Raw genomic sequence first — 12,644 nt, forward strand, 5'->3', positions numbered from 1 at the left:
GGGGAGCACAGAGGTGAAAAAAGGGGGGAAAAAAGAGAAAAGGGGAGGAAATGTCAAAGCAAAACAACAAAACAATATGTTAAAGAGGTTGATGTATAAAATGCAACAGTATGTAATAATTGTGATAAATCAATAAAAAAAAATTAAAAAAAAATGTTATGATCTACCATCAAAATTAGGATTGTTTTATTTAAAAAAGTAAAGTCATATATTACTCTTGTTTCCTTCTAGCCCTGTGGCGTATACTTCTAAATTATAGTATCAAACACATCCTTCCTTGTTGTCTGTGAAATGTATGTTCTCCATTGTGTCCATGTCATGAACTTACTTATCCTGTCATTGATTTTGAAAAGGAAGATATAAACTTTTAAATTCACATCAGTCGCATGTGTTTAAATGAGCTAATCGTTTTATCACAGTGATTTGAAGCTGGGAAATAGAGCCTCAGGAGTTAACTAGAAGTTCTCAGATGTCTCCTGTTTTCATCCTAGAATATGTAATCAATTTTAGAATAAGACCCAACTTTGGTATGAAGTGATGGATGAGAAGGCATCCAAAATCCATTCCAAAACTAAAATTATTTCTTGCTTAATCTGCAGTGAATTTCCTACTGCCACAACATATAGACGTGTAGCTAGCTATTGAGAAGTCAATATACTCTTGATACGATTAGTGGAAGAGGGAAGGATATTGGTTCTGATCTATTGTTAGCATAGACCCAACAATGGTACATTCACTTATGACCTCATCACATTGAGATGGGAAAGCATGGTTGACTGACCTTTTAGCAGAGAAAATCACCCCTCTAGATCAGTGGTTCTCAGTTTGTGGGTCCCCACATGTTTTGGCCTACAACTCCTAGAAATCCCAGTCAATTTACCAGCTGTTAGGATTTCTGGGAGTTGAAGGCCAAAACATCTGGGGACCCACAGGTTGAGAACCACTGCTCTAGATGGTCAGCTGTCCCGTTTTAAGTTCTGCCTCCCATTCACACGCACACATGGAAACATAAGAGCTGGCAATACATTCATCTTGCATTCATCACACAGTCAGTATTACTTTCTTTAAAAATTGGGGAAAATTTCAATATCCACAGGCCGGAAAATCCCTTGACCAGCCCAAAGCCCCTTACATTAAAGGAGACTGACACCACTTTAAAACCTCATCTTTCCATGAGATAAAATTGCCTGACTCCAAACCCCATATGATAAAAGAGACAGTGCTCCAATTTAAAATTATTTTTTTCTATGGGATAAAATTGTGCTGCTCCAAACCCCAAATGATACAAAGAGACTGCTGACAGGCAGGCAATGAAACAGGATGGGAAGCTTTGATGGTTCCCATCCCACCTGCTTTTCAGCTGGAGTAAAGCACGGTGGGAGCTCTGAACAAAATTGCTGGCCTATGTTTAGAGTTCCCTCCCTTAATTATATTTCTACCAGTTTTCAACTTCGGAAGTAATTTAATGTCATGTGATAAGCACCATGCCTCTCCATGCTTGAAAATAAGCAGAAGTGTCCTATGACAGGGAAATTTCTCAATGTGATGAGGTCATAAATGTTAATTTTACAATCATCTGCAAAGTTGCCCGCAGATGATCAATGCTGTCAAGGTTAATGGGCTCCCACTCTTCCTCTGGATAGAGAAGAGCAGGCAGAACTGAATCTTTCTTACAATTGACAAAAAAGGTGAGCTAAGGTAACAAAGCCTTTAGTCTGATCTGTATCTGGCAGCCTGGCATGTAGCCCTGAGCGCTAGATGCCAGGAATAATATACAAAGCTCTCATCTAGAAATTGAAGAAGTATATATGGTATGTATTACTTATGCACATATACACCTGTCTTTCACTGGGTCAGTAAGCAACTGTAATTCAAGATAACGCGAAAGAAGATGGGCCATTTTCTTCCTTAAACTGGAGTCCTGGGATTACCCTCTTGGAGTCAAATCATAATAATCAATCTGCAGAGGGTAGCTTCTGGCACTTTCTCAGCAATTTCCACGTTCTAATAAAATAGAAGGAGAATGCCTATTTATATTTTCTATAGTGCACTTATTGTTATTCTGCCCAGTAACATTGACATCTAATGGTAGGATTGCTTTGATTTATAAATGTACAGGGCAACTTCTAGTAAATCTCATACACATTCTGAAATATTAGAACTGAGTCAAAGCTGAAACATTATCATTGTAACTACAAACTGCTTGAAATATGACAAAAAGCAGGTCTTATAATGAGCAAAAGGTTAAAGAAAATGTTCACATTAGATATGAATCAGTGTGAGGTACTGGTTGTGGGTGTTGTAATAACATTTGGGAAATCCACATTCATCTTTTGACTAACACATTAAACTTACTGGGTTACTTTGGGCAGGGTCTCTATTTCTTATCCTGAACTAATAAAGTAAGGGAAGGAAAAGCATGTACATTACCTTCTATCTTACTCATTAGGAAAGTGGTTCCCAACCTTTTTTTTTGACCAGGAATAGTAAGCCTCTCCCCTCCCGACATCCCCATTGCATCGGCACTATAAGAGGGTTTCGTAAGACCAGTTGCTCTCGTTGAGACAGTGTAATGGTGAGGCCACTGACCATATTTTATTTCTTGCAGACCACTAGTGGTCCACCTATCACAGGTTGCGAACCACTGCACTAGGAGAAGGCAAGATATGAATTATATGTACATATTAAACTGAATAATAAATAATGGGACAAATTCTATATTTGCATTAACAGTAACTTAGGTTTAAAAAATAATAATGTATTTCTTTTTACCATGCTAAGAAACAATGGCAGTTGAGCGCTTCCATGTCAGTGAATCTGTTTGGATTCTAGTCCAAATGTTGAAAGAACTATCTGAGGTGCTGAACTGGTTTGGGTGATAGAATCCAGTGCATTTGATAGGTTGAACTAAAACCCAGCATAGTTTCACCACCCTGTTGACCTGGAAGCCCCAGTTAAGAACTCTGCAAGGTAGGTGACTCTAGCAGTTAGCAACTGGCCCAGTTGTTTCAGGGCCAAGACGGAATGCAAATGATCAAGCTCAGAAACTGCTTACTATTCAGGCCGTTGGTGACTTGCTTGCTAGTTGTTTTTATATTGTTATGTTGTGGTTTGTTTTTAATGTTTTATGATGTTGTTTTATGAATTTTAGTGTGTTATATTTTAACTATGTTGATAGGGTTGTCTCTATGTAAGCCGCCCCAAGTCCCTTCGGGAAAATGGAGGTGGGATACAAAAATAAAGTTGTTGTCATCATCATCATCATCATCATCATCATCATGTAGAAACATACAACAGTAAGCATGCAGCCTTTGCAGAGTCAGTTACCCATGAGTGATGTAGAGACATCATCTGTGTATCCATGAATGATCAGAATTTCTGGGAAGCAGCAAAACAACAAATTACCATTGTCTCACAGGAGGGTGTGATAAAATTCCTGGCCCATCATATGGCTACATGATTACCAGTGGATGTCTAGTTATCCCGGTGGGACTTTCAGCCTTACTCTCTCAAGCTGAAAGACACCGAAATACTTCAGTTGATGTGAAGTATGTTGGTGTGATTTGCTTTGTATAAATTCAGTTACCTCGCTCTGATAGCCATCCAGACATCTAAAATAGAAATAGAGTAAACATTAGATGTTTTCCTGTGAATGAGACTAAGCTATTAAAAATTAATATGGTGTTTAATGATTGGAATAATCATATTTTTAATTTTAATAATAGCTGAGGGAAAGGTTCTGGAATCTGTGTGTTATGTATTTTATGTGTGTTCGGCATTTAATCGTTGCCTGATTGTACGCCGCCCTGAGTCACCTTTGGGCTGAAAAGGGTGGGATAAAAGTGTAGAAAAATATTAGTTTTTTCATAATAATTTTGATCATATATTTCATAAATATAAGACCCTACTCACCACTTTAATTCTTTTAAAGCATCTGAAAATGATCAAAATTATTCCAAATTCAGTGCACTCTTTGTTGCATTGTTAAGGGAGCAATCCTATATCCACTTACCTGAGAGTAAATGTCAATGCAACCTGACACATACAGGTTTCAGTATGTGTATTGCATCATAAATAAAATTGCAATGCAGATCTACAGTCTAAGAAAGAGAAGAAAGGAATAGCCTGAATCTATGGTATTGTAATTCTGAATGAAGTAGAATAAACTGGAATACTAAGATTATTGTGAAGAAAGGACTACAGAGAAATTGGCCATCAGATTAATATTCTGAGCAGCTACAAAATTTTAAGAGAAATAAAATATGTCCTGTTGGTGTGTGTGATAGACTAGTATTTGATTGACATGCACATTGCCTTCATTGTTGTGTGCCTTTACATCATTTCCAACCTATAGATAACATAAGGGGAATCTATCACAAACCTATCTACACTGCCGTATAAAATATAGATTATCTGCTTTGAACTGGATTTTATGGCAGTGTAGACTGATATCATCCCGTTCAAAGCAGATAATGTGGATCATCTGATTTGATAATCCTGATTATATGGCAACATAAAGGGCTGAAAGTGTGTCATTCATTCAAGGTCACCCAAGAAAATTTGAAGAAAACGGCACTCTCTAACTTGTTGCCTTCCACTACAGTGTTTCCCAACCTTGGGGTCAGGACCCCTGGGGGGTCGTGAGGGGGTGTCCGAAGGGTCGCCAAAGACCATCAGGTCATGGGGGTTCTGTGTGGGAAGTCTGGCCCAATTCTATCATTGGTGGGGTTCAGAATGCTCTTTGATTGTAGGTGAACTATAAATCTCAGCAACTACAACTCCCAAATGTCAAGGTCTATTTTCCCCAAACTCCTCTAGTATTCACATTTGGGCATATTGAGGAATTGTGCCAAGTTTGGTCCAAATCCATCATTGTTTGAGTCCACAGGACTCTCTGGATGTAGGTGAACTACAACTTCCAAACACAAGGTCAATGCCCTCCAAACCCTTCCAGGATTTTCTGATGGATATGGGAGTTCCATCGTTGGTGGAGTTCAGGATGCTCTTTGATTGTAGGTGAACTATAAATCACAGCAACTACAACTCCCAAATGCCCAAATCAATCCCCTCCCCAAGCCAACCAGTATTCAAATTGGGATGTATTGGGTATTTGTGCCAAATTTGGTCCAGTGAATGAAAATACATCCTGATCATCAGATATTTACATTACGATTCATAATAGTAGGAAAATTACAGTTATGAAGTAACAACGAAAATAATTTTATGATTGGGGGTCACCACAACATGAGGAACTGTATTAAGGAGTCGTGGCATTCGGAAGGTTGAGAACCACTGCACTACACTTCACTGACCTATTATCTAACAGAATTAGATAATAGGTCAGTAAGGTAAATGTAGTGGTTTGAGGGCTGAACTATGACTCTGCTCAGCCATGGAAACCTACATCTCAGACTTAAGACGTTTTCATTATTGGACCTTCAATTCTCTGTCCCTTCAGTTGTTACATTGTATGGATGAAATGATGGTCGAGATCCTTTTTATTTCCAAGACTGTGTCCCATGAAATAATCTATCTTTGGGTATTGGGTATTTGGGTATTTGGGGGGGGGGGGGGTGGCTGCATGTGAGCGGTGACAGAAAAGAGCCTAAATTAGTTTAGGACAAGCTTTTTCCCCTCCATGTCTCTGATGTTTTCTCCTTGCAGAGACTGGTGGATTTACACCCATTGCCTGCCAAGGGCTTTTGCAGTAGGCCAAGTACTGCAGGTTGCACCTCCCTGTTGTGAAGCCTTTTAGGAAGAAAGCTCACTTTCATTATACTTCCATTTTTCCTTCTTCATGAAAGATGATAATGTGATAACATTAATAGCTTAAAGCCTCCTTTCATATTGAGGTAATCCTCCTTTATGGAGTGACAGGAAAATGCACAGGAGCAGAATAAATTACCCAGATATCACTCATTTCTGAATTCCTTTCGTTTGGAGGAGGAGATTGGATTAATAAGGGAAGACAGGGTTTCCTGTCGTAGTCACTGTGAATCGTACATTTGGTATCCCTGCGCTTGCGCAATACAACTTTTCGGAACCTTCTAGAAAGAAAAAGAAACTTTCAGCCCTCAGCTAGGCCCGCCCCCCCCCCTCCCGAGTATATATAGCCCGAAGGAGGGACTAGCCGTCAGTTCTCTTAATCCGCTTGTGACAGCTTTGAGAACCTTCTGTGCTAGTGCGATTCTCTATCTACCTTTGACTTGGCTTTTGGACTCTGGATTTCTCTTTTGACGACTCTCCTGCTTAGCCCTCTTGCTTGACGCTCGTTTGGACTGACCGTAAGGTATTCGACCCGGATTGGAATTGACAAATCTCTTTAGTGACTCCTCACTATGGCTACTACTTCCTTTAAGAAGTGCATCAAATGCCCAAACATCTTGCCGGACACAGATGGACACACGCTGTGCCTTACTTGCTTGGGGGAGGCGCATTTGACCCAGTCTTGTGCCATATGCCTCTCTTTTACTCCTCAAACGAGTAGAGCAGACATGTATGGAGCAGACATGTATGTACATTCAGACTTACACATCTGCCAATACTGTATCTGCCACTTCAATCACCTGGAATTTGAAAACATTTTTACAATCCCAAAGAGAAAACCTTGATATATAAGAGAGACTATTTCACTATGCCACTGTATATAATGGGACATTGGCACCTATGGATTGGCACCTATGGATAGTGGCACTGGAATTACTTTGAAAACATAGTAATAGGCATTTTAGTTGCTGTAAAACCTAAGCCGTTCTTGGAGCAATGACTGGAGAAGGAGGGGAGAGAAAAAGAATTATTAATAAGAATAAAGGTGAGGAAGTGGGGAAGAAATGAGGCAGCACTTTTAAGACTAGCTGGTTTTTATTTTTACATGAACTTCCTGGGTATAAACCCACATGTCTGCATTCAATATTGATAATATTAAAGCCTCAGGTATAAAGTATATTTATACAGTAGTAGGGGTGAGATAGAACGTAATATGATACAGAAAATGCAAATCATGTCTCTTGGCTAAACATTTCAAAGGGCTGGGCAAAGTGCTACAGGTCTTTCAGATTTTTACAGTGTTCAGTTAGCATTGATGTGTGAAAGCAATAAATCTGGTAACCAACAACCTGGTTTCAAAATAAGATGGAATAGCAAACAACGCAGGAATTCAAAAGGGAAAACATGGAAAATATGTACTGAATAATCTCTATAGAGTACAGAATGCAGGAGCAAGTTACTATAGCTTACTTTAATTGTATGATGTTAGGATTTTGATGTCTATTTCAGAAATATTATCAGCCAGATGCATCAGTATTATTGCCTATATTGAAATAGTGGTTTATATACTTCTTCACCTGAAGACTTCATCAGATAGGCCAATTTGCTCGGTGTATACTTCTTCCCCTCCATTTTCAGCATAGAGCCCTACACATGACGCACAGGGACTTCCAGTTGAGCTCTAGGCTGAAGGCCTTCCCATGTTGCCTTCCCTGCAATGGGGGTGGGGGGAAGCTGGTTGATGATACTTCCTCCCCATGGGATGAGGGACAATGTAAGGTGGGCAATGCGGGGCAGCACCAGAGGCACTCCAAGTGGCCAGCTACTGGTCAAAGCACATTTAGTATAATGCCAAGTTTTTAAATTTTGTGGTTTTTTAAAAACACATTACAACTGTACCCTTGATTCGCTCCTGATACGATAAATAAATAAATAATGTAGGGCGTGGAGCAGTGTCTTCTCCACACACCCCACTGAGAGACCATGAATTTGCCCCCGATGTGGGGCAAATCTATGGGCCTTTTTGATGAGATTGTAGAACTGTCCTGCACTTGCAAAGATGCATAGATGGAAGCCTAAAACCCTTCATGCTAATATGCTAGATTTGTCTTTGATGATAGCTTTTTATTTTTGGTATTTAAATATGGGCAATATTCAGATTTCTTCTCATCAGAAAGATCTGTACCATGTTTGAATCTTGATTCCATCTAGAGAACAAAGTCATTTAGTTTGAGACACAGTAAATGACATTAAAAACACAGATCTTACAAACTGGAAGCAGCTTAAGTGGACAGTTGGACATTTATTTGTTTGTTTGTTTGTTTGTTTACATTATTTATATCCCGCCCATATCAGCCCGCAGGCAACTCAGGGCTGTCTACATATTGGCACAATTCAATGCCATCAATACATTCAAAAAGCAAAAACAATTAAGTGCATTTAGACAATAACAGTTTAAAAAGAGCTATATCCTCTCGTTCCAATCCTCATTTGCTTCATTGTCTTGGCCGTTCCTGGGTCATTCCCCATCTCAAGCATGACTATTTATTCCGGGGCTCCGAATGCTTGCTCAAGGGACAAGGTTTTTACTCTCTACCGAAAAGTCAGGAGGGAGGGGGCTGATCTAATATCCCTAGGCAGGGAGTTCCACAGCCGAGGGGCCACCACAGAGAAGGCCCTACCTCTCGTCCCCGTCAAGCGTGCCTTTTTCTTAAAATAAATCATTGTAAGTTTAACATTGATATACTATGAGTAGAATGTGTGAAAAACTTACTGAATTCCATACCGTGCACTAATATTTACATTTGGTTACGAAAGAGCCAGCATGGTGTAATGGTTTGAGTGATGGCCTCCAACCCTGGAGATCAAGGTTCAAATTCTCACATATTCTCTCATCCGTAGAAGAATGCAAACCCTCTCTAGACAAATGTTGCCCATGATAGGTTCTCTTTAAGGTAAGTCAAAAGCAACTTGAAGTCACATAATAATAGCATGGAGTGTCAGGAAATAAGGACACATGATGTCAATTCTGCATGTTTGTTGTGAAGGTTGTCTTTTCAATATGTGAAGAACCTTGCCTGATCCAACCAAAGACAATCTTAATCCAGCAACCTTGTCATCACAGTGACCAACCTTGTGTAACCAGGAAAGCCAACAAGTGGAGGATGAAGGCAGCTATTCTTCCTTGCTGTTGCCTCCAAATGACAGATATACTGTGACACACTACCTTCAGTGTCAAACACATTGACTAACGGCTGCTGATAAACCTTTCCTCTTGAGTCCTTTTCAGAACATTCAAATTTGAGAAGGTTGTAATTGAAAGTAGTTGAGGCTTGGCAATATGCGCCTGTTCTCTATTTTTGTGAATGTTTCCCTCCCTGTGATAGAGGGATTTTTTCCCCTCTCCTTCTTTCACAGGGAAAGTGGAATTTTGAAGACGTATATAATTGATGTTGGGAGTCAATTGTTTCCTTATGTATAGAACATGCCCAGAAACATTTCTCTCATTATTTTATCAGTTAAAATATTTGTTGTACAATCATAGCACCACAGGATTCACACCAGAAAAAATGTCCCTTCCAGCAGCAGGTCCTGGAATGACTTTGCAGTCACATATGTTCACATGTTCATGTAGCCATCCCAGGAGCTGCTTTGGGATATTATGTAGGAGACATGCAAGCAGGGCCGTAGCCAGAAAAAAATTTCAGGAGGGGTTGAAAATTTTTTTTGGGGGGGGGGTTGAAAATTTCACAGGGGGGGGGGGTTGAAACCTGCCTCTTAGCTCACGCTGAAGCAAAGAGCACAGCAGGGGGCAGAGCAGCCTTCAATAGCCTGCAACTCCGCCCTTGTCAACCACCTCCACCAAGTCTGGCCTCCTTAATGAGAGCATTCAACATTTTTATAATGTAATCTGTCTTACTTCTGTCCAGATCCCTATCTATGACCCCATTGAAGTCTCCCACAATTATTAAATGATCATAATTTTGGCCCTCTATCTTCTTTTTTAATTTCTCAGCAAATTTTATCTTGGAGTCATTGGGTGCATATATATTGCAGATTAATAGTTTCTGATCTTGTATTTTTATAATTATCCCCAAAAATCTTCCCTCTTCATCTTTAAATACTAGCTCAGCTGGGATATCTTTATCAATATAAGTTACCACCCCTTTCTTCTTTTCCTGTGCTGAGGCTATGAATGTTTGACCCAGGTTTTTGTTTTCTAAATATTTTATGTGATCTTTCTTTATGTGTGTCTCCTGTAATGCTATAATGTGAAACTTTTTCTTTTTCAGGTTGTAAAAAACTTTATTTCTTTTATTTGGGGAATTTAACCCGTTGATATTGTTAGAATATAATTTTAATTCCTTCATTGCTTATTTTCTTCTTCCCTTCTCTCTTCTTCCCTTTCTCCTCCTTCTTCTTCTGGTTCTTCTCTCTCTTCCTCTTTCTCTTCCTCGTTCTCCTCTACTTCTCCTTCTCCTGTCATTTCTTCTTGGTGTTCGTCTTGTTCCATACTGTTTAGATTTCGTTCATCACTATTTCTTTTCACGGCCCTCTCCTGCTCCTCCTTCTCTCTCTCGCTCTCCTCCTTCCCTGTTTCTTCTTCTGGGTTTTTTATTTTCAGTTTGCCTTTAGTAGTGTATTTGTTCTTTTCCTTCTCTTCCCTTTTTATCTTTTCTAGAAATTCTTTTGCTCTTTCTGTGTTCTTAATCCAGTATCTCTGGTCTCCATAGGATGCCATCAGGCCTTTCTCTCGTTCCCATCTATATCTTATTCTTCTCTTCTTTAGCTCTTCTGTCAAAAAATTGTATTTTCTTCTTTTCGTCAGGACCGTGGATGGATATTCCTTTAGAATGATGATTTTTTTTCCTCTGTAGTAGACCGTTCTTCTGTTATTTGTTATTTGTTATGCAGTGGAGCTCAGAGAGAAATCTAAAGATAAAGGGAACCTCCCGATCACAATGATAAAAATGATGGAAAAATTACACCTGAGAGATATTTGGAGATTAAAAAACGGAAATAAAAAGGATTACACATTTTATTCGGCAAGATTTCAAAATTGGTCGAGGATCGACATGATGTGGGCAACAACGGTAATATTAGGGAAAGTTAAGAGCTTAAGAATCCTACCAAGGATTGACTCAGACCATTGTCCCCTAGAGTTAAGGATAGAATTGGGAGAAAAAACAAAAAGATGGAGGCTAGATGAGAATTTGATAAAAAGAGAGGAAGATATTGAGAGAATTAGAAACAAATTAAAAGAGTACTTCGAATTGAACGATAATAGAGAGACAAACACAACAATTCTGTGGGAAGCAAGTAAAGCTGTAATGAGGGGCCACTTCATACAACAGAAAATATATAAAAATAAACAAAAAGGGAAAAAGAGGGAGGAAATTATGAGAGAATTAGAGAGGGAGGAAGATAATTTCAAAAAGAACCCTAAAAATAAAGAAATAAAAAATAGATTAGAAAATCTTTACAAACAAATAGAATATTTGGAATTGGAAGAAAAAGAAAAACAACTTAAATATATAAGGCAAAATTATTTTATGAACGCAAATAAATCTGGAAAATGGTTGGCGAATAAATTAAGGAAAAAAAGAGAGAAATCCCATATTACAAGGATAAAAGATAAAAATACAATATACACAGAAGAAAAAGAGATCAGGAATCAATTTTTTAACTTCTATAAGAAACTATATCAGGACGAGAAGATTGATAGGGAAAAGATATACCAATATTTAGGAAAGCAAAAAATTCATAAGATCTCAGACAAACAAAGGGAAATACTAAACAAAGAAATAACGGAATCAGAAATAAAAACAACAATAAAAAACTTAAAACCAAACAAAGCGCCGGGCCCGGACAGGCTGTCAGCAGGCTATTACAAAGTATTCCAACAAGAACTCACACCATATTTGAAGAAAATAATGAACAATGCAAGAATAAATAAAGAAATACCAAATTCGTGGAGACAGGCCAATATAACAGTAATTCATAAAGAAAATTCGGACCCGGAGGATGTTAAAAATTACCGACCAATATCATTACTTAATGTGGATTACAAAATTTTTAGTAGTATTATGGCGGAAAGATTAAAAAAAATTCTTGTAACATATATAGATGAAGATCAAGCGGGCTTCTTACCAAATAGGCAACAGAAAGATAATGTAAGGACGGTAATAGACCTGATTGAATACTATGAAATTTACCATTAAAAAAAAGTTATGTTTATGGCGATCGATGCCGAGAAGGCATTTGATAATGTCAATTGGGATTTCTTTAAATTTTTAATGAGGGAGATTGATGTAGGATACTGCTTTCGAAATGCGGTGGAAGCAATTTACGAAAAGCAGGAGGCCAAAATTATAATTAATGGACATGAAACAGAAACAATTCAAATAGAAAAGGGAACCAGGCAGGGATGCCCTTTATCACCCCTATTATTTGTGCTATCATTAGAAGTGCTGTTAAAAAGGATAAGAGAGGAAAAGACTTTGGAGGGGGCTAGAATACAGGGATTTGACTATAAATATAAAGCCTTCGCAGATGATGTTATCTGCGTCATAGAGAACCCAAAAGAAAAGACAGGAATTTGGCTGGAAGAAATAAAAAATTACGGGGAGGTGGCAGGATTTAGAATGAATTTGGGAAAAACAAAAGCAATAGTCAAAAACATTGGAGAAAGGGAAAAAGAGGAAATACAAAACAAATGGAAGATTCAAATTGTCCCAAAAATTAAATATTTAGGGATTCAGATATCGGCGAAAAATCTACAACTTCTACAAAATAACTATATAAACAAATGGAAAGAAATCAAAAAAGATTTGGACAGATGGAAAAATTCAAACTTATCTCTATTAGGAAGGATCGCC

At 38.4% G+C, this 12,644-nt stretch overlaps 1 protein-coding gene across 7 annotated transcripts in view; it reads left to right on the top strand.

Annotated features, from left to right (window-relative positions):
• ZNF385B (zinc finger protein 385B) overlaps positions 1 to 12,644 on the top strand; it is a 265,765-nt gene that overhangs the window by 226,627 nt on the left and 26,494 nt on the right. The window lies entirely within an intron of this gene.

This window comes from Anolis sagrei, chromosome 1, assembly GCF_037176765.1.
Source record: "Anolis sagrei isolate rAnoSag1 chromosome 1, rAnoSag1.mat, whole genome shotgun sequence".
Classification (NCBI taxonomy): Eukaryota; Metazoa; Chordata; class Lepidosauria; order Squamata; family Dactyloidae; genus Anolis; species Anolis sagrei.